At 40.4% G+C, this 22,669-nt stretch overlaps 1 protein-coding gene and 1 long non-coding RNA gene across 2 annotated transcripts in view; both read right to left on the reverse strand.

Annotated features, from left to right (window-relative positions):
- b3galnt2 (beta-1,3-N-acetylgalactosaminyltransferase 2) overlaps positions 1 to 22,669 on the reverse strand; it is a 253,648-nt gene that overhangs the window by 104,103 nt on the left and 126,876 nt on the right. The gene's annotated exons all lie outside the window — the stretch shown is intronic.
- Positions 4,715 to 18,431, reverse strand: LOC125483172. The gene is made up of 3 exons (XR_007262126.1): positions 18,363 to 18,431; positions 8,679 to 8,769; positions 4,715 to 4,817 (listed from the first exon to the last, which is right to left on the reverse strand). It is a non-coding gene; the product is annotated as an uncharacterized LOC125483172 (long non-coding RNA).

Consider the following 22,669-nt stretch of genomic DNA (forward strand, 5'->3'; position numbering starts at 1 on the left):
CCTCCCACCTCAAGCCGCACCTCCATCTCCTACCGACCAACCTCATCTCGCCCCCTCGACCTGTCCGTCCTCCCTGGACTGACCTATCCCCTTCCTAACTCCCTACCTACACTCACCTTTCCTGACTCCATCCCCGCCTCTCCGACCTGTTTGTTTCCTCTCCACCTATCCTCTCCTCTATCCCTCCCTATTTATTTCAAAACCCCCTTCCCCTCCCCCTTTTCTGATGAAAGGTCTAGGCCCGAAACGTCAGCCTCTCTGCTCCTATGATGCTGCTTGGCCTGCTGTGTTCATCCAGCCCTGCACCTTGTTGTCCCCTTAAATGTATGCTGTCTTCTAGATGTAATCTAACTAGGGCTTTGTATAGCAGTAGCAAAGCCTTTCTCCCTTGAAGTCCTCACCCACAAGATACAAAGCTTTACATTTGATTAGCCTTTTTGATTTGCTTGTACCAATGCACTATGTTGTACTGATCTCTTCACATGGATCCATAAGTCATTCTGAGCCCTCACTATGCCAAATGTTTCAATATTTAAAAATACTTGGATCCATCTTTGTTTCAAAATGGTGACTTCACATTTAACTGAACTGAAATACATGTGTCACAACTTTGTCCACTCACTTAATCTAGTGATGTCTTCTGGTAATTTTAAGCTTACAACTACATGATCTTTCATGTCACCAGTCTTTGAATCATCAGCAAATTTAGATGTCACTTATTCAAGTTATTAATTAACATATAATGAATAGTTGAATCATAGGAATTTAAGACAGGGAAGAAGGGCATTTGCATTCATGCTGGCCAAAAATAGCCATCCTGTCCTGGAAAGCACCCATTTTTATGTCCAAGTATTAAAGGTTTGCAGCCTCTGTCACACTTCATGTTGTGCGTTCTAGATTCCTATCACCCTCTGGATGGAAACATTTATCCTTTAACCTGCTTTTACCCTCGTTCTATGCTGTTAGTTATATGGGTTTCAAGTGAGAGGAATAGGGCATTCTGTTTAAACTTCACAATTTTAAACAGTTTAATTAGTCCAATCTGCCTCCTCTGTTCCAAAGAAAACATGCCTGACTGTTCAATCTTTCTTCATAAGCAAAATTCTTCAGCCTAAGTAACATCCTTGAATAGCCTCCATAATCTTCCTAATCATTCATAAAGTATAGTGGGATGAAATACACACAGTACTCCAGCCCTGGCTTAACTAATGGTTAATACAGTTTTAGCAAAATCTCCCAGCATTCATTTCCCAAGTCTCAGCTAATAAAGCTTTCTTAACTACCTTGTCAACTTATCAGGTTATCTTAAGGAATGTATAGATATTTAAACCAAGGTACCATGGCTCTTCTACGATTCTCAATATGCTACTGTTGCCTGGTAAACTTTCCCAAATGCATTAACCTCTCACTTCTCTGGAAGTCCATCCATGACCTGAAGATTTTTGTGGAACACCACTAATTATTTCCTTCTAATGCAAGTACAGAACAATTATTCCTGCCAAATCAATCTCTCCCCTCAGGAGGTCAATAACTTGTCCTCAATTCTATTAGCTTCAATTTCAGCTAACACATGTGGAACCTAATTAAAAGCCTTCCAGTAGCCAAATAAACTACATCCATACAGATAGCTGTCTATTATTTCAGTTACTTCCTGAAGAATTACAATTTGGTTCATTAGACATGATCCCAATCTTTCTAAAACTACGTTCATTCTCAAATTTCTCCAATTGCTCAATTACTTCACCCTCAATTATATCTTTCCATAATAGATCTACAGTTTCCAGATTTCAATCCCTCTCCTTTGTTAAATAACAGCCTAGGTTGTTTCTCCACAGAGAATGCTTATCGGAAGCACCATCTTTCAGACATAACATGAGTACATGTCTACCACTTTAGGTGGGCACTTTAACCTCTATGGCATTATTTCAAGAGCAATGTGTAGGTCAAGGCTTTTCCCTCAACTAGTACAATGGAAATAAGATCAACCTCTCGCTCACCACATTGATATTTGTAGGATCTTCCTATTGATAAAATGGGTTTAGTTTCTGAGCTTGCCTACAGAAACCAACACTGCACTTTGAAACTAATTTATTCAACACTTCTGAGCTGTTGGATTTGCATATCAATCATCCCACACAAATTACAGCACAGAAACAGGCCATTTGAATAAATGATCCATACCGGTGCTTAAACTCCATGTGAGCCTAATCTCACTCAACTAATCTCACCTAACTCAATCAACATATCCTTGTATTTGTATTTTGCTAATGTGTGTTCATCCATTTACCCATCAAAACATCTATGCTATTTAGTTCAATTACTTAATTTCAAAAATTTTATGCCACTCAATTTCTCTGCATTCCCAGTAGATTTATTAACATCAATTCAGTTACTATATATGACCCTCACAAATGAAAATATCTTCAGACGTTTATGAAGTCCCTGATCATTTTAAATGTCTCTATGTGGTCATCTCTTAGTTTGCTCCAATCCAAGATAGTTCAATCTTTCCAGACAGCTATAGCCTCTTGCAGCTTTTATCAGCCCTGCAAATTTTTGTACATCTTTTCTAGCTCCTCCACATTGTTTTTATAATTTGGAAACAGAATTGTTCACTGTACTCCAAGAGTAATCCAACCAAGATTCAATATAAAGTCTAACATCACTTGACTACTTCCCATTTCCATTCCTCTATAAGTGAATCCCAATACTTAGTTTGCATCTTATGACCTCTCTAAAATGTTAATGTCCTGTTTTTGTTAATCATTTCCATATCCTTTCAACCCTGTCCGTTGATTGGTAGTTAATAAAAGCTAAACTCCTCCTTCGTTGTATCATCAGTTAATGGAGAAACTGAATCCGGCTGTAGGGTCAGAATAGACAACTATGGTTTCCCAGCTCTCACTGATTCAAAATGATGAGCAATAGATCACATTGGTTAAAAGTAACTATAAGATTTTCTGGAATCAGTATTAATGTGATAAATGAAAGTAACTTACCTTGGTTATAATCTTGTTATTCATATAATGGGACTGAATCCAACTGATCAAAAATACACTAATGTTCTCACTAATGCTCACTGGCTAGCTGCATGGGTTTCCAAGATACATGTGGCATGATATGTAGCATGCAACATTTACCCTTCAGTCCATTAAAAGCAAACAGAATGATCAGCTGCCCCATACATAAGCCAGTATGCATTCTTGGAAGATACTAAGAACTGACTGAAAGCTGATCTTTATTTGTCAAGGACAGCTTAAAAATACATTGCATTTTTTGCCCACATTGTTAGTGACAGCAACGGGGCATGCAGCAGTCCACATGACAGGACTGAGCCAGCTCCAGTGTTGGAGTGCCAAGCTACAATGAGCCATGAGCAGAAAAAAAACTTGCTTTACAGTGAAATTCTGAAATATTTCAATATTATCTAAGAGTACAATATCTAAAACTGTGTTTTTAATAACAGTAACGTAATGTAATATAGTGTGCAGCAAGGACGGAAACTCCCCCCACTACAGTTTGTCTGATACAATTGTAAATGTTGTTCTTTTAATCTTTGAGTATTCATGGCTACTAAGAGTGAGAGAGAGTAATATAAACAATTAGAACTCAATGGTTTACATTAGATCATGGCTTTTGGAAGGGAATTGGATAAGCACAAAGGCAAATCACTTGCATGGCTACAGGGAAAAGTTGAATGAGCTAACTTGCCTTTTCAGAGAACTGGCATTTATTTGGTGGGCCAACGGCCTCCTTTCACGCTGTAATCATTCAAACCATGCATAATATTGGAACACTTCACCTTCAATATGACTTTTGGTGTACAGATCAGAATATATTAAATCTACAAGTAGCAACACCATTATATTTGGTCACAATGCAATTCTTTACCATTGGTTTTCCTAACTATAATGATAACTTAGTTGGCTCACAAAATTACAACTTAGACAAACTGATTTTTTTAAAAACACTTGATCAACATTTTTTTGGCCACATGAAAGAATTGCAATGACTTTGGTTTAAAATGCTGGAACAACAAGCTTGAAGCCAGTTTCTTACATCTAACACACACGCTGCTCAACTGCAAAGAGTCACAGTAATCCAAAAATGCCCTCTAACTGTTGGATTGAACAGAATGAAACAATCAAAAAAACCAAAAAAGAACTGCAGATGCTGTAAATCAGGAACAAAAAAAAAAGAAGATGATGGAAAAGCTCAGCAGATCTGGCAGCCTCTGTGAAGAGAAACTTAGAGTTAACATTTCGGGTCTGGTGACCCTTTCTCAGAACTCAGTTGAACTCCCTTGAACTCAGGTCTGAGGAAGGTTCACCGGATCCAAAATGTTAACTCTGATTTTCTCTTCACAGAGGCTGCCAGACCTGCTGAGCTTTTCCAGCAACTTCTGTTTTTGTTATGAGAATGAAACAATCATTTTTAATAAAAAAAAGACAATGTATTGTCTTCCCTCTGATGCGCATAAAGATCCCACAACACTTTTCAAACTGATGTCCTGCAAGAACAGAAAATAGGAGGAACAGGCCATCCAGCACATTGTGTTCACTCCACGATCTAAACTGATCTTAGCTGATCTGCTAGCTCAACACCATACTCTCACTCTTTCCTGCTATGCCTTGACATCTCTAACTTCTAGAAATCTGTTTCTTTCTTAAATATATTCAGTGACTTGCCTCCACAGCCTTCTATGGCAGAGAATTCCACAGGTTCATCACCCTTAATGAAGAAGTCTCCCTTGAATTCAGTCCGAAGTGGCCTACTGCATATCCAGAGATCATGACCCTTTGTTTTGGGTCCCCTGCCTAGGGAAAAAAAATCATCCAGTCTGTCCAGACCTTTCAGAATGTTATGTGTTTCAATGAGATCCAGTCTCACACTTCAAAACTCCATTGAATACAGGCCCAGTCGACCCAATTTCTCCTAATAACTCAAACCTAGCCAACAGTTATCCCTCAACCAATATTACTGAAATAAAAACAATCTTGTCACAATCACATTGTTGTTTGTGGGGACTTGTTAGATCAAATTGGCTAACTTCAGGCAGAGCAGATAATGGGATAACTATGAAGGGGGACAGTCAATGCAGGACTGAGGGTGTTGTACTTAAAACACGCAATATATGAAACAAGGTAAAAGAGGTTGTAATGCAGATTGAAATTGACAGGTATGTTGTTGGCTATCACAGAGACATGGCTACAAGGGCCATGTACAGGGCTGGGAACTAAATATCCAAGGACACACGTCGTATCCAAAGGATAGGCAGATGGGCACAGGAGGGAAAGTTGCCTTGTGAGCAAAAAATGAAATCAAGTTAATAGCCAGAAGTGATATAGTCAGAAGGTGTAAAATCTCTGTGGGCAGTGTTGAGGAAGTGCAGGATCCTGATGGGAGTTATGCACAGGACTCTAGTAGTCAGGATATGAGGAATAAATCAAGAGGAAAAAAAAATGTAAGAAAGGCACTGTTACAATCATCATCGGAGCTTCAATATGCAGATGGACTGGGAAAATCAGATTGGCAGCAGATCTCAAGAAAAGGAATTTGTATAATGTCTAAGAGATGATTTCTTTTTTGGACCAATTTGTGGTAGAGCCCACCAGGGAACAAGCCATCTCAGATTTGGCGACGTGCAATGAGGCAGAGGTTTCTGGGGGTAATTCAGGTGGCACAGCATAAATTTATTCCAAGCAGGAAAAAGAAACATGCTTAGGGGAAGCCAGCAAGGGAAATCAGAAACATTCTAAAAGCAAAAGAAAAAGCATACAAGGTGATGAAGATTAGTGGGAAGCTAGAGGATTGGAAAACTTTAAAAACCAGCAAACAATAACTAAAATAGCAACAGTAAAATGAGAGTAATCTGCTAGTAATATAAAGTATTGCCATAGTTCTTTTAAGATATAAAAGGAAGGGAGAGGCAGAGTTGACATTGGACCTCTGGAAAATGAGATTGTAGAAGTTGTAATGAGGAGCAAAGAAATGGCAGAGGAACTGAATACGTACTTTGCATCAGTCTTCATGGTGGAAGACACCAGTAGCATACCAGAACTTCAAGAGACTCAGGGGAAGAGCTGAGTGTAGTGGCCATCACTAACGAGAAAGTGCTGGGGAAGCTGAAAGGTTTGAAGGTGGATAAATCACCTGATGGACCACAGCCCAGAGTTCTGAAGGAGATAGCTGAGGAGATTGTAGAGACATTGGTGATGATCTTTCAGGAATCACTGGAGTCAGGGAGGGTCCCAGAGGATTGGAAAATGGTTAATGTAACACTCCTGTTTAACAGAGAGAGGCATAAGACAATAATCAATAGGCCAGTTAGCCTGACCTCAGTCCTTGGAAAGATGTTACAGTCCACTTTAATGAAGGAATTGTGGAGTACTTGGAAGTGCATGGTAAAATAGGGCTGAGTCAGCACGTCTTCATTAAGGCGAGGTCATACCGTGACAAATCTGTTAGAATTGTTTGAGCAGATAATGAGTGCTTACACTTCAGAAGTACTTCATTGGCTGTAAAACATTTTAGTTTGCCCTCAGTCTCTGAAAAGTGCAAAATGAAACTCAAAGCTCCATTAATGCTATGACTGCAAACTTTCTGGGGATTTCCAAAACAAAACAAAAACTGGTCTTAAGCAAGAGAGAATAACATAAATCCACTATTAAGCAGAATTAATGATGTAGTGTGAATTGATGGATTTGCCCCAGAAAATTCATTGCATTTCAGATAAAACCTTCCCAACACACACAAAATGTCAGCAAAGAAAAACATACTGTAGTGCATCCTCAAACCAAACCTTACTGACTGAGCTATTGAAATATCTGAATGTACAAGAGTTCATTACAACTTACTATTATAATGATACTGCCTGTAAATTTAAACTCAGCTTGCCCAGACAATAACGGTCAATTTACAAAGCTGTTAACTTTGATATTTGATTTGTATTAAATCAAGCTTAATGGCATTAAAACAAGTTGGAAAGTGGAACAAGTAGCTGAGCTTACTGGCATCAGACCACACTGCTGTTTGACAACTATAAGAAACAATAGTCAAACGAATTATGATTTTTGACAACTACAAGTGTCAGATCTTTTTCTCTGGAGTGGAGTTACTCTATGAAATAATGCAATCTTATCAACGCAGGATCTGTATTTGAGAAGCGCATCATTCAGATGTCAAGTTCTGACGACATTTCTGTAAAATGTGCCGTTTTCACAGTTGAAGCAGTGAAGTGCAGGCAGGTTTCTTCCACAAAGACGGGTTAGGCTAACATGATATTTCAAAATATCAGTTGACTAAAGGGCTGGATTTTTATCTTTGGGGTGCAAATCATGAGTTGGGTCATGTCCTGATGTCACAATCCTACCTCCTTCCCAGCAGTGCCACGTTGATGGCAGGGACAGGCCAGGTGGAAAGGATGCTGAGATTGGCAGGCTGGAAAGCACTCTATGACACCATCAACTTGCAGTTTTTCGGCCTGAAAATGATCCATTAATTCAAACTCAGCTTCCCGTTAGCCAGCCAATCCTATATCCATGTTGATGTATTAACCCATTACCATGACTTGTTAGTTTTTTTCCTTCCTAGTTCTTTCTGTAAATCATTTTATGTTAACGGTCCCTGATTACAGACCACTTGCTAGAGGAATAATTGCTACCTACTTACTCTGGCAAAATCACTCAGACATTTTGGAGATTCTCCATTAGGTCTTCTCCCTAAAATTCTCTTCGTGGCGGAAAGCAATCACAGCTTCTCCAATGCCTGCACATAACTGAAGCCCCTTTTCCACAGTAACATACCAGAAATCATCCTGTATCCTCTCCAAGGCACTAACGTCTTTAGTTTAGTGCCCTGAACTGTGCAACATACTCTCAGTTAAAGATATGTAAAGGTAAACTAGATTTTTGTTATCAATAATCCTATTCACAAAGCCAGGTTTTCCTTCCACTTCCTTAACTACCATGCTAATTTGCTCTGTCAGTTTTAAAGTTGTAACATGCACCATCCCAGCTCTCTGCCATACTCCTCCTCATACTCAGTTTTTCTGAATCTCCTCAAAATGGTCCTATCTCAGTTAATGTGCTTTTCTCAGAATGCTTCAATTTACACTTGCCAGCATTAAGTTGCATCCACCATGTCTGCCCACTTCACTAGTCCTTGGCTTCCTAGAATCTACTTTCCAGTTCACTATTTAATATATTGCTGTGTTTTGCATCACCCACCGAACTTTGAAATTATAGATCTGGTGCCCTCAAGCAGCGATCTCAAAACTGATCTTTTGGGAAATTACCTCTTCAGTCAGAAAAATACTTATCAGTAGTTGTCTCTGCCTCCTATTCTTTGGCCACATTACCACCATCCATTTAATCCCACATGCTTCTATTCCTGAAACAAATGTGTTTTCCAGGGCCTTTTCAAATGGCTTATGAAATCCACAGATATAATGCTGTAGATATTGCACATATCTCCTCTTTCACTCAAATCAAGCTAATTTAATATAATTTGCCTTTAATAAATCTGTGCTCTTCATGTTTGATCCACATTTTGCTAAGAGGGAAGTAGTTTCAAATGGTTTTTCTACCATTGTTGTTAGACCTGCAATAATGCAAAATACCTCTTTCTACAGTCTGATATTGATCAAATTTAAAATTTTAAGAGTTTTTTTGTCTTACCTACAGTGTACCAACTTGCATCAGTCAGCTTATTGATTACACCTACTTGGCATGTTCCATCAGGGTTCTTCACTTCAACAACAGCTCCTACCTGCAGGAGAAATCACACCCTGTCAGTACAATGAAGATATTTTCAATCAACTTGTTCAGACAATGTTACGAGATATCTTGGATGCAGGTGAATCTGGATCCTCTAGCTCACAGGTAGGGTCACTATCAATGTACGTATGAGTTTCTTAATCCGTAACATTTAAAAAAAAGCAACAGATTGTACCGAGGTGAATTTACTCAGAGGTTTTTGGTCTAATTGATTCAATTAATTTCACTTGATTTGTTTGGTTGGTGGGGAATGAAGAAGATATAGTATTATGCTTGGTCAACATGGACAAGAAAAGTGAACGACTCTGTAAATTGGAAGCCTTGTAACCACTTTCTATCACATATTCTGTACCACTCGCAATGGGATACAAGCTGAGATCAGCCACAACAATTTGTTTTTGCCTAATTCCTCTAACTCAGCACTCTCTTTTCCTGGAGCAGGGGTTTCCAAAATTTGAGTCAGGTCCCCAAGTGGGGGCCACAAGCTGAAACTTAGAGATTCCAAGCTGAGTCAGCATGGTTGTTAGGGAACTCTGACTGATTTGGAACTGCTGCACTCTGCTCGAAACACATAGCCCATTACATCACGCCCAAACAGGTCTCACCAAGTCATTGTGTCAATTTCCAAGCCTCGAAATGGGGTCGGACTGAGAAAAATTTGGGAAGCAGTCTACTAAAGTTTGGCAAATATCTGGAACACATTTCCAGGTAGTAAGAGGAGTACTGACTCTCTGTGATTCTTTAAGGTGGACCAATTCCTGAATGGGCTTATCAATATGAAACGCAAGTGGTGCCTATACAGATCACAAAATGGTGTTAACTGCTGTAAAGACGTGTAATTTTCCAGAACATTGTTTCCTTTATATTCCATTTGTTTTTCTGTTATTTTATTCCCCTAGGAAATGATATGGCTGGTGGGCTCAGTGGTTAGCACTGCTGCCTCACAGCACCAGGGACCTGGGTTAATTTCACCCTTGGGTGACTGTGTGGAGTTTGCACATTCTCCTTGTGTCTGCATGGGTTTCCTCCAGGTGCTCCTGTTTCCTCCCACAGTTCAAAGATGTGTAGGTTAGGTGGATTGGCCATGTGAACTGCAGGGATGGGGGGGCGGGGGTGGTGGTGGATGGGTGGCGGTGAGTCTGGGTGGGATGCCCTTCAGAGAATCGGTGTGGACTTGTTGGACCAAATGGCCTGTTTCCACACTGTAGGGATTCTGTGATTCTACAAAAAGGACAGTTATCTCATTATGGTCCAGATATCATATGACTTTAAGGCAATGTTTCTTGATGAGCTGGTCATTCGCTGCTTGTCAATGCAGTATGCTGCAAACTTGCTCAGCCATTTCATAAAAACAATGTCAAATAAATTTAATGCCTTATGAGACAAGGAAATAGTTGGAATTAAAAACATTGTTAAAATGTAGGTTGTAAAAGAGCATCTCAACAGAGAAGGAGATAGAGGAAGAGGTGTTGAAAATAACTGCAGAGAGGCTGGTATCCCATTACCAAGTCTCCATTTACATGTGCACAGTACATTGGTTGTGTCCAGCCAGCTTGGAGTCTGTCCCTAAAGGGAGTCTGAATCCCCTGTTTATATCTGTCAGCCAGGGCTCTCTGATTGGGGCTATTAATCTGAGACAATCAAGGATCTCATCTAATAAGATCCACCTGGTTTCAATCACTGCCGGAGTTTGGGGAGAATTTCATTACTTGGGAACGAGACAGCTGAATGAACCAACTGAGGAGCAAAGAAAATGGGGGATGTGCAAGGTGTTAGAACTATACTGAGTCAAGTGTACAAAACTCACAGGTATTGGGGGCTGGAGGAAATTACCAAGTTGGAAACAAGAGTGGCCATGGAGGACATGCAAGGACATAATTTTGAATAGTGAACATAGACATGATGGGTGAACGGGACTAAGTGAAAGCTGGAATGCAAGCAGAGTTCAGGTTCACAAAGAAAGTAGAAGACAGGAGGACTGCCAAGAGAACATTTGGAATAGTTGAGTTTACAGATGACAAAAACAGGGATGAGGGATTCAGCAACTAATATTGCACAACTGGGCAACCAGGTTTCCAGTTTGCTTCCAAAAAAGAAACAAAAAATGTACAAGAAATATTTTTACACATCCAATAAAAAGGTTAAAAAATAGAAGGAATGTGTTCATGGAAATTAAACAAAAATGTAAGAATGTAGAAAACCTTATTTGTGTTAGTCTGAACATTTGTTTTAATTCAAATGAAAGCTTTGTAGCTTATCAAAGAGCCAATTGCCCAACTAATGACAGAAGATGGTGCCAAGCTGCCTATTTTAACTGCTTTTGCATAAATAAACTCAGTGCTGTTTGGAAGGGAGTTCCAGGACAATGACCCATGATGATGGATGCATGCTGATATAGTCCCACTTCAGGGTGGGGTGTGGCTTGGTGGTAAACTTGCAGGTGTTGATGTTGCCTTTGTTTTTCTAGGTGGTAGAGTTGCTGAGTTTTGAAGATGCTGTTGAAGGCAGCCGTCATGTTGCTGCAGTGTATTTTGCAGATGATACACTGCTGCCACTATGTGACAATGGTGAACGGTGGAGGGAGTGCATGGGGTACCAATCAAATGGGCTCCTTTGTCTTAGATAGTGTCGAATTTGAATGTTGTTGGAGTTTCATTCATTCAGACGAGTCAAGGTTACTTCTTCACATTTTCAACTTGTGACTTGCAGACGGTGGGGCAGGCTGAGTCAGGAGCTGAATCACTCACAGGATTTCCATCTTGACTTTGTAGCCATAGTAATTATAAAGATGCCTGAACTAAATTTTGGTCACTACTAACCTCCATGATATTGATGCAGGGGATTCAGTTATATGTTCAGTAATAATATCAGCTATGGTACAAATGGAATGGATAGCTGGAATACCCAGAGTGTTGGGAGAGGGCAAGATCAAGTCCAGTGGGTTAAACTTTGTAGTTGATTAATTGATGAGCACTCAGTATGTCAGCCTTGCCTCCATGAAATAGACTCAATGAGAATAGTCGGGTTAATTCATAGCAATGGATCAGTAAGGGGTGGAAGGAAAATGGAAACAAGAAAACAGAACTGCACAAATTGTCACTAACAGTGAAAAACATGCAAGTTTCAGAAATTCAAATGAGCACACCACTGTGATGTACATCCTCGTCAATATTAAGCACATTGCTGCAGCAAATTAGGGTGATAGGAAAGCTTCAGTACAACTTGAGGTGGGTTCCTCAGTCAGTGTAAGTACTGAGGAGTCAAAAGCTTCTGAAATTATAGTTACTGTGTGAATTGCAGTTTTCATAGTGCCAGAATTGAAACCATAAATTCCAAAACCTCAGTCCTATCTGGTATATGCCAAGTTCAAGCAATCAGACATGTCATAGATTATCTTGTTTGATTTGATTTGTAATGTATACACCAGTATATATTTTCCTTTATTGTGCTAATGTACACGTCATATTAACAACTACTTTCCATTGAGTGTCATTCCGATTTTAATCAAATTTGAATAATTTCAGCATTCAAGATGAACATCAGTGAACCAGTTACAATCACATGCCAGACAGCAGTTCTCTGTCATCAGAAAAAGCAAACAGCAACTTATTACAAGAAATGGTGAGAAAGAATGCCTTAGCTTAACAGGACAATATAAACAGGCTGGTGAGATGGGGTGCACACTGGCAAATGGAATTTAATTCTATTAAGTATGGATGTTTCTGGAAGGACAAACTAGGCAAAGGAAGTACAGAGGATCAGAGAGACATCTTGGTGTGCATGCACAGATTCTTGAAGGCAGCAGGAGGATAGATAACAATAGATCAGTGAGGGCAGTGGCGCATCTAAGCTAAAAGGCAGGTTCAAGTGGATGAGAGGAATTCTTTGTCAGAGGGTGGTTGGAACTTGCTGTCTGAAAAGGGTGATAGAGGAAGGAGCCATCACAACATTTAAGCAGTATTTAGATGAATACTTGAGGCATCATTGCACACAAGTGCTGGAACATGAGATTAGAGTAGTTAAGTGCTTGGTGACTGGCATGAAGATAATGGGTGAAGGGACTCCGTGTTGTAAAATTCTATGACTCTACAACTTGCATTTATTGCTCACATTTAACATGGTTAAAGGTCACAAGACATTTCACAGCAGCACAATCAGGCAAAATGGACCTGGACTAGACTGGTAAAATGGACAGACATGGCAGATGCAATTTAATGCAACCAAGTGCGAAGTGACACAGAATGAAAGAATGAGACAGAAGAGACTGGTAAAAGTTTGAAGGGAGTATAGGCTGAGAAACCTAGGAATGTACGCAAACAAATCTATGAAAGTAGCAGGACAAACAGAGAAGACAGTTAAAAACAATTAGTGGTTAAAATTCTGGACAACAATTTAGGAAAGCTTGAGAAAGGGTGTATTAGAGTGTGACTAGAATGGTAACAAGAGTGAGGATCCTGCATTATGTAAAGAGACTGCAGAGCCTGGAATTGTTTATCTTTAAAGCAGAAAAGGTTGAGGGAATATACAGGTGTTAAAATTAAAATGTATGATTTTGGCAAAGCGAAACTTCTCTCTGGGGCTGAAAACTTAGTATGTAAATATAAAGTGCTCAATGAAACAATCAGAAGCAACAAGATTTTTTTTTAAATGCAGCAATTTTTATGATCTGGAATGCACCGGATGAAAATGGAGGTTGAAAGCAAATTCAATTGCATCATTCAGAAGAGAATTAAATGGATAAATCATGCAAGGAAAAAAAGGTAGGGCAATTTAATGTTGCAGTGAGCTGCCTTTTGAATTGCTGCAGTCTATGCAGTGTATACGCTCTTGCAAGGCCAATAGGGAGGGAGTTCCGGGGATTTTGACCCAATGGTAGTTGGGAATGACAACACAAGAACTGCGTAGAAACAGAATTAAAGGCATCCAGAGTTTTTGCTAGATTGTACGGTGAGAGGGGCAACTAGGAATGAGCAATAAATGCTGTCCCATAAGCAATATCCGCTTTGTATGAATTAATTTAAAAACAACTTGAGAGGGGTGGGAAGAGACAATGGCATAAATGATGTAAAACTCTCATCCTTATCTGCACAATTGAGGCATTGCCAAACCTGACAAGTCTGTTAGAATTCTTGAGGTAATGAGTAAGTTAGACAAAGGAGAGCCAGCAATGTGGTCTATTTGGATTTCCAGAGGGCCTTTGACAAGGTGCTGTATAGGAGGCTGCTAAATAAGATGACATCCCATGGTGTTAGGGGCAAGGTACTGGCATGGATATAGGATTGGCTGACTGGCAGAAGGCAGGGAATAGGGATAAAGGAGTCTTTTTCAGGATAGCAGCCATTAACCAGTAGAGTTCCGCAGACATCAGTGTTGGGGCAACTATTCACATTATACATTAATGATCTGGACCAAGGAACTGAGGGCATTGTTGCTGAGTTTCCAGATGACAAAAAAGTAGGCAGAAGGACAGATGGTATTGAGGAAAGGGGGGAGGCTGTAGAAGGACTTGGACAGGCTAGGAGGGTGAGCAAAGAAGTAGCAGATAGAATATAATGTAGGAAAGTTTGAGGTTATGCACTTTGGAAGGAAGAATAGAGGCACAGACTATCTTCTAAATGGGAAAAGGATTCAGAAATCTGAAGCACCAAAGGGCTTAAGAGAATCCTGAACTAGGACTCAAAGTTAACATGCAGATTAGGAAGGCAAATGCAATGTTGATATTCTAGCCTTCTTGAAATGAATGAATAAAGATGTACTGCTGAGGCTGTACAAGGCTCTGGTTAGATTGGAGTTGGAATATTGAGAGTTTGAGCCCGGTATCCGAAGAAGCATGTATTGACATTGGAGGGGGTCCAAAGGAGGTTTATAGAATGAACCTGGGGATGAAGGGCCTGTCATATGAGGTGCAGTTGAGGACTCTGGGTCTGTTCTCAACACAGTTTAGAAGGATGGGGGTGGGGATCTGATTGAAACTTATAGAATACTAAGAGGTCTAGATACAGTGGACGTGGAGAAGATGTTTCAACCAGTAGGAGCGACTAGAACCGGAGGGGACAGCCTCAGAGTGAAGAGATGACAGTTTAGAACAGAGAAGAGGAGGGATTTCTTCAGTGCGTTGTGAATCTGTGGAACTAATTCTCTTAAATACATTCAATGACTTGGCCTCCACAGCCCTCTGTGGCCGAGATAGATAGGTTCTTGACTTGTAAGGGGATCATGGATTACAGGGGGAAGGCAGGAGAGTGGGGTTGAGAAACACATCAGCCATGATAGAATGGCCTAATTCTGCTCCTATATCTTATGGTCTTCTTGTCTAAAGCAGTCCATGAACAAAGGGGTTTTTAGAGCAATTGATGATAGTTTTCTTGGTCAGCACTATCCCATGACGTGGAGATTAAACAAGCCAGCCCCGCATATACACCAGATCTGCTCAGACAAGGAGGAACGTGATGGACATCTAAAGATTTTGAAGGACGTCGTCATAAGCACAGGATACGATGCTCAACTCATCGATCGCCAGTTCCAATGTGCCACAGTGAAAACCCGCAATGACCTCCTCAGAAGACAGACACACGTGATATGTCCGATAGGATACCCTTGATTGTCCAGCACTTCCCCGGAACAGAGAAACTATGCCATGTTCTTCGCAGCCTTCAACATGTCATCGATGATGGTGAACATCTCGCCAAGATCATCCCTATGCCTGGATTTCTCGCTTTCAAACAACCGCCAAACCTTAAACAGACCATTGTACGCAGCAAACTATCCAGTCTTCAGGACAACATCAACCACAACACCACACAACCCTGCCATGGCAACCGCTGCAAGACATGTCAGATCATCGATACGGATACAACCATTACACATGGGAATACCACCCACCATGTACATGGCAGATTCTCATGTGACTTAGCCAATGATGTTTACCTCATACTCTGCAGGCAAGGATGCCCCAAGGGATGGTACATCAGCGAAATCATGCAGACGCCACAAGAACGTATTAACGGACACCGCGCAACAATCACCAGACAGGAATGTTCCCTCCCAGTTGGGGAACAGTTCAGCAGTCAAGGACAGTCAGCCTCTGATCTTCAGGTAAGCATTCTCCAAGGCAGCCTCGAGATACACAATGCAGAATCACCTAGCAGAAGCTGATAGCCAAGTTCTGTATCCATGAAGACGGCCTCAACCGTGATCTTGGGTTCATGTCACGCTACATGAGAACGCACCACACTGTTCTGTATGTGTAAAACCTTCTTTACTGTCCTGTTTTGACACCATCACTTCGATAAATTGTTAAGATCTCTCTACCCTAATTAGTTTGTACAGTTTTGGATTACTTATGACTTTGGTTAGACCTTTGGCATGTGACTCTTATACCGATCATTTTATTCCAGTCAGTCATTCAGTTTGTCTCCAGCACCACTTTACTTTTAATTTTTTGTAATTATCTCTCTGCCTCATTTATTTGGATTATAGGTCATCCCTTCGCTTGTTATTAAGCTGTTGACACTTTACCGTCTGACACTCTTGATCACCTGCAGAGACCTATTATTCAGCCTGCTGACACTCCATTTACACCATTTGCATGTCTTTTGATCTCTCTGCCTATAAATTCTGTTCCTTCTCACTTCACCTGAAGAAGGGGCAAAGCTCTGAAAGCTTGTGATTTCAAATAAACCTGTTGGACCATAACCTGGTGTCACCTGACTTCTAGCATTATCCCATACTTTATATTTATTAACCGCATTTAAATTCTACCAGCTGGTGGGATTTGAACGTCTACAGCATTAGTCTGGGCCTCTGGATTACTCAAATGATATCACCACATTCACATTCCCCATGAACAATAAATCAAAAGACAGGGTGCAGCAATGACCAAGATAAGAAAAGTTATAAGTAAATGCTCGAAATAATTCACCACCTTGCAAGTTTTATATCCTATGTGACTTAGATTTATTGATATAAAAAAAAATCAGTGTCTCTGCAGAAAAAAAATAGATATACATCAATATCATAAACAACTACATCACAAATTCCAATATGGAGACTATAATATCTCTCATCGTTATACTTTAACGTGTTCATGAAATCATAAAAGACTTTAGTGCTATTGTACTTCAAGAAAGTAATACGAGTTCTATCAATACTTCTAGCAGCATGCCACAGGATAGAATGTTGCAGCCTTTGAATGTAAAAACTAATGAATAACTAGTTCTGTTTTTCCATAGCTAAACTCCCAACCTCCTCACCCTCCTGCCAATATTGTAATCTACCGCATCCGTATGCTTACCATGAACACGTGTTTAACCTCTTGATGCTCTCTCATCTCTCTTCATATGTTCCGCAAGACACAGCTCTTGCTTTCTGGACTCCATTCCCACTAAGATACTATCCAACTAACTTCCCTTCCAGGCCTCCATGACATCTGATAAAGGGTTTCTCTCCTTTTCTCCTGCTATTTTCCTTTAAAAAACACCATAATTTCTTCCTGAAATAACATGCTGTCAACCCTTCTATCCGTGCAACCACCACTCATTCACATCCTCATCAAAATCCTTAGGCATGTTGCTTCTGAATAAATCTCAGTCCACTTCTCTTCTTGGCCTTGTTCATGCTTTAAGTTGAAGATGGCTATTATTAATCAACTGTGACATTTGGTAGGGTTTAATGGTTACACAATTGACATTAAGGTCTATCTGTGCAGCGAAGGAAGGATCTGTATGAGGATACTGCTGAAGACTGACTTTTGGATGAGTTGGTGGGTCAGGATTCCCTCTGCTTGCACCATCTCCTTGCTTTTAATACACAGTTGCTTTGAAAGAAACTGCACCAACTTTTAATTTGATTCAGCCAGAGAGTTGCATTGATCCTGGGCAAGTTGCCCAAGACTCAGTCAATATCAAAACTCCCAACTAAAGCCTTCGGACTGTTCTTGTAATGTTTATTTTGAACATCATTGAGGCCGCATATCTGATACAAGCTTGACATAGAAGTTTTGCTTTGGTGAGAGATTGTCAGGCTTGGCACTCCAACCAGGTGAGCAACACGATATCTGGTATTCTGTCCTGTCATTTGTCAGGAACTTCCAAAGGTGCTCAAGTGAAACAATTTGAGCTTCTTGGCATGATGCTGGTACACAGTCCTTTGTGTGGAGCTCTACATACACAGTGAGTCACAGCCAGATCTTTTGCATCAATTGCTTCTCACCTGTACAGCTCTGGAACATTGGTGAGCTCTGCCCACAAAACCTTCATATGTGCTTCATAGTATTTGGACTTGATTGTATAAGTTATTTTGTGGCTGTCTCCCATTCTTCCGTTCTCACTAAGAGAAAAGTTTATCCAAAACTCTGCTGCCCGTGTCCTATCCTCCAAGAAGTCATATCTACTCACCACTGCTGACTGACATGAATTTTCAGCTCCCCAACACCTCAAAGTTAGATTAATCACGAACAATGTCACCTTCATTAATAAGCCATCAATGTGCAATTATTTGAAACAATTCGTTTAATTTGTAGTTATGATACTTCTCAAAATTCAATCATTTTATGTTAAGGAAAATTGTAAGAGAATGAGTGCATACCTTGAGTGGACCTTTGATGTGGTCATCTTGCACTTCCACAGTTGAGGAATCATGTTTGAAAGTTACCTTTCAAAAAAAAAATAAACCATGTCACCAAAAACATAAGCATTAGTATGAAAATCTGACAAATATACCAAATATTTACACAAGCCTATAACAGTAACAGATAAGTAGTATGGAAAAAAAAATTGGAGAGGAGCTGTTCGTCCAATCAAAGGCTGATTCTCTCTCACTCTTGTTGCTGAAAGGCCAATAGTGATTCCATCGGAAGCAAACAGGGGAAAGCAGCTGCCTCTTGATGGAGCAGGACAAAGGAGGTGAATAGCAGCCATGAGGAAGGCTGCTGAGACAGTGTAGCCAGAGGGAGAGAGGCCTGAGTTCACAGTAAGAAAGGAAGTCAAGAAGCAATACTACTGCTTTGCCTAGTAGGTGGGATAATGAGGCTGATAGGTTGGGAGCAGGCAAGGGACGGAGCAAAGTTATAAAGCTGGTGAGCAACTGCAAAAGGGCCAGAGCAGTATCAACATTTTCATCAAGGTAATACTCAATAGCTGGGAACTAGGAAAACTTGGACTCACCAAGGTACTGAATTACTGGCAAATGAATGTAAAGGCACCAGCCTATAGCTGTTAAAACTCAGGAACCACTACAATGTGGAATAAAATCTCGTGGATGATATTGTAATGAATGCTGTGTCAATTGGATAATTAAATATCGAATACTCTTACACCATAAACATTGGCATTTTGTGAGAAAAATTACATATTAGAGCATCTTGCATACTAGGAATTACGAGGTGCAGTGATTGTGTTAGAGACAAACATGTGACCGTTAAACTGTTATCCCCTTGTGGATTGGTATGAAAAAAGAAAGCGTTTTGGGTGATTTTTTCTTGCGCATAAAACTGTGTATCAGTTATTATTTAAAAAAAAAATTGTTGCTAACTTATGCTGTCGGTCTTCGAATACTGTGTTGTCTAGGAAACTAAACCTTTACTTGAGTGCTGTGGCTTTAAACTAATAAAGCTGAGATAATTATTCTGGCTGTCAATGCATTCTTCTAATTCTGTTTTGTGCCAGTCCAAATACACCATACATTAACACAAATAAAGAAGGTACCATTACTACATGACAGCATTACTTGATAGAGGGGTTTGAGATAATAAAAAGGTAGCTCTCTAAAATTAAAAGAAAAAAAGACCCCCAAAAAAATCTGGAGAGGCCCTCAAAAAATTACTTTGGCCCCATCAGCAGTAAATTCAGAACAGACTTGTAGCAGTTCAACAGAGCAGCTCACCATCACCTTTTCAAGGGTAATATACGTTTTTTTCTTTAAAACTGGCCTTCTTGGACTGTTAGAATCCAGTTGGTATAGGTACACTTACAGTGCTGTTAGAAAGGGTGTTCCAGGATTTTGATTCAGCAACAGTGAAGGAATGGTGATATATTTCCAAGTCAAGAGGAGGAGTGGATTGGAGAGGAGCTTATTGGTGGTGTTCTCGTGTATATGTTGCCCTTGTTCTAGCTTGTTGAGTGGCAGATTGGCAAGATGCTGTATGAGGTCCAATATAGGTAATAAAATGCTGGCATAGCCCATGTCTCAAGCATGAACAGGCAAAAATATTTAGAAATAAGCAGTGCCCTCAAAGAACTTCTGTGCTGAGAAATTATTGATAATGTAACTCAAAAACTGACTCATCTATAAAACTTCACTGTTAATGGATGGAAAAGTGTTCCATATGCATTAGAAATTTCCAGTGTGAATTCCCAGTACATGTAGCTCTGTACTGGCAATATTCTTTCATAGTTTGAATCGCCATTTGCGCTAAAAACATTCACAGTTCAGGATCAATATTTACAGTTCAGGCTAAAGAATCATACACATCTTGTCCAAAAACATGAGGATAGCAGGATTTTAGATCACTATATGATTCAATTCTAGCGTCTTTGTATTCCAAATAGTTGGGTGCACTTTCAAATGCAAGAAACCTCCTTGAGTAAATTGCTGCTCATGTCAGTAACACATCAGTATTCTTTATTCATATTAGCAACTCAATGTTTGTCGAGGGACACAGACATGGACTAACAGGATTGTAAATGAAGGACTGGAAAATGACAGTGGAGAGATAGTAGTGGGGTACAAGGAAATGGCTGAGGAACTGAATAATTACTTCGCGTCAGTCTTCACGGTGGAAGACACGAGTAATCTCCCAAAAATTCAAGAGAGTCAGGTGGCAGAGCTGAGTATGGTGGCCATCACCAAGGAAAAGGTGCTAGTAAAACTGATTGGCCTAAAGGTGGATAAATCACCTGGACCAGATGGACTATACCCCAGAGTTCTACAGGAGATAGCTGAAGAGATAGTGGAAGCCTTAGTGGTGATCTTTCAGGAATCACTAGAGTCAGGGAGGGTCCCAGAGGACTGGAAAATCGCTAACATGACACCCCTGTTTAAAAAGGCAGTAAGGCAAAAGACGGAAAATTACAGGCCGATTAGTCTAACCTCGATCGTGGGTAAGATTTTGGAGCTCATTGTAAAGGATGAGATTTCTGAATATTTGGAAAGTCAGCATGGTTTCATCAAGGGGAGGTCATGCCTGAAAAATCTGTTAGAATTCTTTGAGGAAGTAACGAGCAGGATAGATCAAGGAGTGCCAATGGATGTTATCTACCTGGACTTCAAGAAGGCCTTTGACAAGGTGCCGCACAGGACGCTGCTGAGTAAGATAAGGGTCCATGGTGTTAGAGGCAAGGTGCTAGCATGGATAGAAGATTGGCTGTCTGGCAGAAAGCAGAGAGTGGGGTTAAAAAAGGGTCTTTCTCAGGATGCCAGCCAGTGACAAGTGGTGTTCCACAAGGGTCAGTGTTGGGGCCACAACTTTTCACTTTATACATTAATGATCTAGATGAAGGAACTGAGGGCATTCTGGCGAAGTTTGCAGATGTTACAAAGATAGGTGGAGGGACAGGTAGTATTGAGGAGGTGGGGAGGCTGCAGAAGGATTTGGACAGGTTAGGACAGTGGGAAAAGAAGTGGCAAATGGAGTACAACGTGGGAAAGTGTGAGGTCATGCACTTTAGTAAGAAGCATAAAAGCATGGACTATTTCCTAAATGGGGAGAAAATTCAGCAATCTGAGTGCAAAGAGGCTTGGGAGTTCTAGTCCAGGATTCTTTCAAGGTAAACTTGCAAGTTGAGTCAGTAGTCAGGAAGGCAAATGCAATGTTGGCATTTATTTTGCGAGGACTTGGATATAAAAGCAGGGATGTACTACTGAGGCTTTATAGGGCTCAGATCAGGCCACATTTGGAGTATTGTGTGCAGTTCTGGGCCCCATATCTCAGGAAGGATATACTGGCCCTGGAGCGGGTTCAGAGGAGGTTCACAAGAACGGTACCAGGAATGGAAAGTTTAACATGAGGAACGTTTGAGGACTCTGGGACTATACTCATTGGAGTTGAGAAGGATGAAGGGGGAATCTAATTGAAACTTACAGAATACTGAATGGCCTGTACAGAGTGGATGTTGGGAAAATGTTTCTATTGGCAAGACAGACTAGGACCTGAGGGCACAGCCTTAGAGAGTGAAGGGAAGACCTTTTAGAATGGAGATAAGGAGAAACTTCTTCAGCCAGAGTGGTGAATCTATGGAATTCGTTGCCACAGAAGGCTGTGGAGGCCAGGTCATTGAGTACATTTAAGACTGAGATAGATAGGTTCTTGATTATCAAGGGGATCAAGTGTTACGGGGAAAAAGCGGGAGAATGGGGTTGAGGCACTTATCAGCCATGATTGAATGGCAGAGCAGACTCGATGGGATAAATGGCCTAATTTCTGCTCCTATGTCTTATGGTCTTATGGATGGTCTGCCACAACTGCCCATTTCCTCTTCTGGTACTGTGGGTTTATCCATTTAAGGGGAGTCTTTGTTGCATTCTGACTGGGTGATGAACATGACAGACTGAAAACACAATTTGAGCCTGTCAACAGACTGGTGCACACTCCACAGGCAACTCAAATGGCAATACCTTTGTCTGGGTTAAGTCCTTCAATATTCATTTTTAAGTAATAAAACAACTTTGATTCAACTTTATGACTCTTGAATTCTTATAATTGCCTTCAACTCAAGTTTGTCTTTCCTATATTCATTTGTGAATAATATTTTATACTTTATTAATAAAGCTTGTTGTGTAACCAGTGGACTTGCAGTACATTCCACACGTCTTCAAAACTGGCTTTCCAGCTAATTAAAAGATCAAACATTTAAGAGTTGGATATGGGTCACCTCATTGGAGCAGCTCATTCATTC

The sequence above is a fragment of the Rhincodon typus genome, chromosome 5 (assembly GCF_021869965.1).
Source record: "Rhincodon typus isolate 14 chromosome 5, sRhiTyp1.1, whole genome shotgun sequence".
Taxonomy (NCBI): domain Eukaryota; kingdom Metazoa; phylum Chordata; class Chondrichthyes; order Orectolobiformes; family Rhincodontidae; genus Rhincodon; species Rhincodon typus.